Source organism: Uranotaenia lowii, chromosome 2, assembly GCF_029784155.1.
Source record: "Uranotaenia lowii strain MFRU-FL chromosome 2, ASM2978415v1, whole genome shotgun sequence".
Taxonomy (NCBI): Eukaryota; Metazoa; Arthropoda; class Insecta; order Diptera; family Culicidae; genus Uranotaenia; species Uranotaenia lowii.
The window spans coordinates 78,155,424-78,161,199 of record NC_073692.1 but is presented as its reverse complement, the minus strand read 5'-3'; the positions used below and the strand labels follow the sequence as shown (position 1 = coordinate 78,161,199).

At 38.4% G+C, this 5,776-nt stretch overlaps 1 long non-coding RNA gene across 1 annotated transcript; it reads left to right on the top strand.

Annotated features, from left to right (window-relative positions):
• The first annotated feature begins 5,086 nt into the window (after window positions 1–5,086).
• On the top strand, window positions 5,087–5,549 carry LOC129749657 (uncharacterized). Its single transcript, XR_008738121.1, has 3 exons — window positions 5,087–5,154; window positions 5,233–5,306; window positions 5,368–5,549. It is a non-coding gene; the product is annotated as an uncharacterized LOC129749657 (long non-coding RNA).
• Window positions 5,550–5,776: the final 227 nt, after the last annotated feature.

Below are 5,776 nucleotides of genomic sequence, written 5' to 3'. Positions count from 1 at the left end.
TTTTTGTCATTTTTGTCATTTTTGTCATTTTTGTCATTTTTGTCATTTTTGTCATTTTTGTCATTTTTGTCATTTTTGTCATTTTTGTCATTTTTGTCATTTTTGTCATTTTTGTCATTTTTGTCATTTTTGTCATTTTTGTCATTTTTGTCATTTTTGTCATTTTTGTCATTTTTGTCATTTTTGTCATTTTTGTCATTTTTGTCATTTTTGTCATTTTTGTCATTTTTGTCATTTTTGTCATTTTTGTCATTTTTGTCATTTTTGTCATTTTTGTCATTTTTGTCATTTTTGTCATTTTTGTCAGTTTTGTCATTTTTGTCATTTTTGTCATTTTTGTCATTTTTGTCATTTTTGTCATTTTTGTCATTTTTGTCATTTTTGTCATTTTTGTCATTTTTGTCATTTTTGTCATTTTTGTCATTTTTGTCATTTTTGTCATTTTTGTCATTTTTGTCATTTTTGTCATTTTTGTCATTTTTGTCATTTTTGTCATTTTTGTCATTTTTGTCATTTTTGTCATTTTTGTCATTTTTGTCATTTTTGTCATTTTTGTCATTTTTGTCATTTTTGTCATTTTTGTCATTTTTGTCATTTACCTTCTCAAGAACATGGCACAATGCTAGGCAATTTCTGCCGTTGCAGTTTCCATTCGATGGTGATTGCGTTCAGTGATGAGTAGGCAAATGATTGAAAAGTAAACTGTCCGTTCCGCGTGACGCTGAATATGAGTGGCGTGGACCACATGCATGCAACTTTCCCCGCACTCACTCTCGGCCTTTCTCGATCATCATCAGAGATTTTCCAACTCCCTTCCATTCCGTGTCTCATCAGCTACAGCAAGCAACGCCAACGAAAGTCAGTCAACATCACACACTGACTGCACTGACTGCACTAACTGGCACTAGGTGGCCGGCTGATGGGATCAAACAACCTCCATACGAGTCGGAGCAGCAGTTCACGATATATCACCAGCGTTGAATTAAGTGTTTTATTCAATATTTGATTTACGTATTTATTTACATTTAGCGGAATAATTATTTTTTCGCTTTGTCTTGTATAATTCATTCGGTTGTAAATAAACAGCCGAAGATTTATGATGCTGGGATGGATTTGCTCTCTCTGTCGCTGTCTATGACGATCGTTTGGAGAGTCGTTTTACCGCACCGAGAATGGGTAGCAGGGCAGCGAACAATTTGGAAACAGGTGGACCAAACGTCGCGACGGAAGATGGCAGGAGAACCCGAAGGCAGCAAACATTCGACGCAGCACAAAGTGCACGGGGCGCGTGATGTTAGATTTGGATCGTTTCTACCAACTTCGGGCGGGATTGACAGCAACACCAGAGTCACACTTGCCAGACGATGAATGGTGGCGACGAGTGAGCGATTGGCGTATTTGTAGGATTTATTATACGTTTGATTTAGATAAACAGAGTCATTATCGAAACGCTCAACACGTGATATGGAAGTTTGGATCGGGCTTGGTTTACGCGAACCATCACAAATCACTTTTCAGGAGGGATTTTATTAATTGATGAGGTTTGATAAAAATTTGTTATTTTTCAAATGATCTATTATTGAACATATGTGATTCAACTAGTGAGAAATGTAAACGTTTCTATCTTTCTTTTACTTGATATTGTACCGACTGTAAAATGCACTTTCAACTGCAACTAACGATAAAATTCTCGAATTGCTACATTTTTAGGTATCGTAACTCAAAAGAGCCATTCTACAACACTATAATTGTACTTTGTCTTCGACAAAGTTTCATGAACTTATAGGTTCTAAAATATTGTACAACAATGTCTTTTATTTTTTGTTAAATCTCATTTATTTGAAATGACATCATTTCACTAAGTTCATTAAGAAAGGGGACAGTTACGAATGCGTGTATCTAAAAAACAACTCGTTTGATCGAAATACTATCTCTGAAGGAAATTAAGGTAATATTAGGAATATTCATGAAAAAAATTTAAAAAAAGGTATTTATCGTTTTTGTAAGAAATACTTCAACTTTATTCTTGGTATTTCCCATTGACCAGCGCACACTTTTTTCAGTAATGCTATAGATCAGTTTTTCCCAATTAATCTTCGTTGAATCTGTATTTTGAGTGACTGCATCTTCCTCCTTCAACATCCGCTACGAATTGACCAAATACTTTTCTTTTGAAAGAAACTGAGGATAATTTGGTGGATTATGCTGTTTTGAAATTAATAATATTTGATTATTTTTGACTGGAATGTCTTCTGGCAAAATCTGACAAACCCGAAGCTTGAAATTGAACTTCAAGGTATAATCGGTTAGGATTGATCGTAGGTTGCGAAATAATTATACAGTGAGCGAAATAAGAAGAGTACCACTATGTGTTTTGCTTGTTAAAATATGAATGATTGAAAATCACGAAAATTTTCTTCTAGAGTTTGTTCTGAACTGTTTAACGGATAAATCAAGCATAATTTTACTTTTTGGACGTAGCAATTAACGTTAAGGACCAAAAATGTGAAAAAAGGGGTGCGAAATAACAATAGCACCAACAAAAACTAGAATATTTTTAAAAGTTTACTGTGTAAAAGTGAATAGTAATGCTTCTACGAATTATTTGAATAGGCAACTACACTTGAGGGAGTTTTCAAGAATTTCAAAGGTTTTCAAAGGTATTAAAAGGAGGTTTAAAAAGCGTTAAGAAATTCGATATTTGAGCTATAAAACTTTATCGAACTGCGTGATTTCTTCCTTAACATTCATAAGTATGATGCAAAATGATGAAACATAGACAAGAGGATGTATTTGAATCCAAAAAACAGGTTGGAATTCAAAAATATTAATGTTTTGAATAGTCAAACACTATTTCTCTAGTTTTAAGTCAAAGATGGCAGCACTATTTTGCAATTTAACCGAATTCATGCCCATTTTCGAATATCTGGGATTAATTAGGGTAAGCTGGATGATTTTGGTCAAGAAATAAGTGCATGGTTCCGTGTGAACTCCTTGGTCATTCTAAGATGACTGAATAAAAAAAAATAGAATTGTATCAAGGTCACTAAAGGTGAATTTTTTTTGGACCGGATATCAAAATTAAGTTGTACTTTGCGATGGAGCTTGATGGACAAGACGGCTAGCAGTGTTATTGGTATGATTTGCGATTGAATCGGAAGTTGACTTACTTACTTACTTAATGATCCCGCGCCGATCCTCCGGTACATAGGGCCGTGGTAAAAGACCTCCACTGTTGACGATCCGGAGCCAGCGTCTTTACTTGGTCCCAGTCAAGATTCTCGTCGACAGTTCGGATTTCAGCGGCTAGGCTTCGCCGCCACGAGTTTCTGGGTCTGCCTCTTCTTCGATGACCTTCTGGATTCCAATCGAGCGCCTCTCTGCAAATCTCGTTTTCATCTCTTCGCAGCGTGTGCCCAATCCATCTCCACTTACGTTCCCGAATCTCGATTTCTAGCGCCTTTTGATGACACCGGCGATGAAGTTCAACGTTTGAGATCCAGTTGCCAGGCCACCAAGCGCGGATGATGTTCCGCAGGCAGCGATTCACAAAAACTTGCAGTTTTCGCGTCGTCACCTCATATGTGCACCAAGTTTCACACCCGTACAGCAATACGGATTTGACGTTTGAGTTGAAGATTCGGATCTTAGTTCGTAGAGAGATCTGGCGTGACCGCCAGATGTTTCGGAGACTCGCAAACGCAAATCGGGCATTTCTGATCCGGGTTTCGATGTCCTTCTTGGTACCACCATCAGGCGTAATCTGGCTACCAAGATACTGGAAGCACTCCACTGTCTCAACCTGTTGTCCAGCTACCACGAAATTGGAACGATTTTCTGTATTGATTTCCATCGACTTGGTCTTTCCGACATTGATTTTGAAACCTGCTGCCTTGGAGCTTTCGGTGAGGTCGTCGAGTTTGTTCTGCATGTCTTGTTGTGTTTGGGCGAGCAAAACAATATCGTCTGCCAGGTCAAGGTCGTTCAGTTGTTCCATGGTTGAAGGATTTCACGGCAATCCTCGGTTTGGTCTACAGTCAATCGATCCAGTCAAGATCCCATCCATTACGATGAGAAAAAGCAGCGGTGAAAAAATACATCCTCGTCTCACTCCAGCAGTTACCAGAATTGGTTCGGACAAGACACTGTCGTGCAAGACCTTGCACGAAAATGCCTCGTACTGTGCTTCGATGAGATGGACTAGTTTCTCTGGGACCCCTCGTCGTCTAAGAGCAGCCCAGATGTTTTCGTGGTTCAGTCGGTCAAATGCTTTTTCGAAATCAACGAACACCAGCAGCAGAGAGTCCTGGAATTCGTTGATTTGTTCCAGTATTATTCGTAGCGTTGTGATGTGGTCCACACATGATCGTCCGGATCGGAATCCAGCTTGTCGGAGTGTAGCGTCGATTTTCTCCTGGATCCTGGATCTTCAGGATCACTTTGCAGAGTACTTTGAGGGTTGTACAGATCAAAGTTATGCCACGCCAGTTACCGCACTCTGTTAGGTCTCCTTTCTTTGGGACCTTTACGAGGATAGCCTGCATCCAGTCGGCCGGGAATGTTGCAGTATCCCAAATGTCAGCGAAAAGACGGTGCAACATTTGTGCTGACAAGGCAGGGTCGGCTTTGAGCATTTCAGCAGGAATGCAATCGATTCCAGGCGCTTTGTTGAATTTCATGTCCTTGATTGCCGCTTCTATTTCAGCCAGCGAGGGCGCTTCCGAATTGACGCCATTAATGCGACTTACTGTGGGCGCCTCGAGCTGCGGGTTCTGTTGGCCATTGCTATTTGTAACTCGGAAAAGTTGATCAAAATGCTCAGTCCAACGCTTGAGCTGATCTGTTCGATCTGTCAGCAGCTGACCTGCTTGGTTTTTCAGCGGCATTCTTGCATTACACAGCAAAAAAAAATGTAACGTTGGACGATGTAATTTATGACGATGCGAGACAACCTATGTATTTTTTATTGATTTTGGTTAAAATATTACATCTAAACGATGTACACAATCCGAACGCGTCATGTTGTGTAATATTCCAACTTTCTATGTAGTATTACATCAAGTAGTCAATGTTTATTCCAATTGACATTTTAAATTGTTTTCGTGTCGGAAAGTTTGAAACGGATTGTGGAGCTCAGAAGGATTTATTCTGTTGGTAAGTAATATCAATATTGAAAACACATCTAAGCAAAACTATTGGTGATAATTTCTTAACATAATTTTGCTCTTTCAGGAATTTTGGTCATCGTTTATCAGAGATACAAAAGAGTTCCGGAGAAAAGAAAATAAAGAAAGTTGTATTCGATGGTGAGTATTCTGCGTTCAATTTTTTATTCTCCCTGTTAACTTTCTCATTCAATGTTTACAGAAATGGATGACAACGAAGTTGCGAAGTTGTAGGACCAATGGCCATCAAAGGGACAGATTAATCGAATACGGAACTGTGCCAATCAGTGTTTATTTCGGGTGTGAATGTCTGGCTGAAGGTAGGATGCCCAGATATGCTCAGTTTCTTTCAAAGAAGGAAGGATACTGAAAGGTTCAGCGAAGCAGATGTGACTGAATCCATTTGGATGGTTCCATTCTTCAGTTTGTCATAATTCATGGAATAAGTTAGTTTTTTAGTTTGTCATAATTCATGGAATAAAATCATGTCTTCAGTTTTTAATGGTTTAATTCAGTCTGAAAAAAAATTCTGATCCTTTTATACATACATAAGTAGGAGCTTAAATTTTGAGTCTTTAATTTGAGTTTGCGCTTTTTTAACATATCAGAAA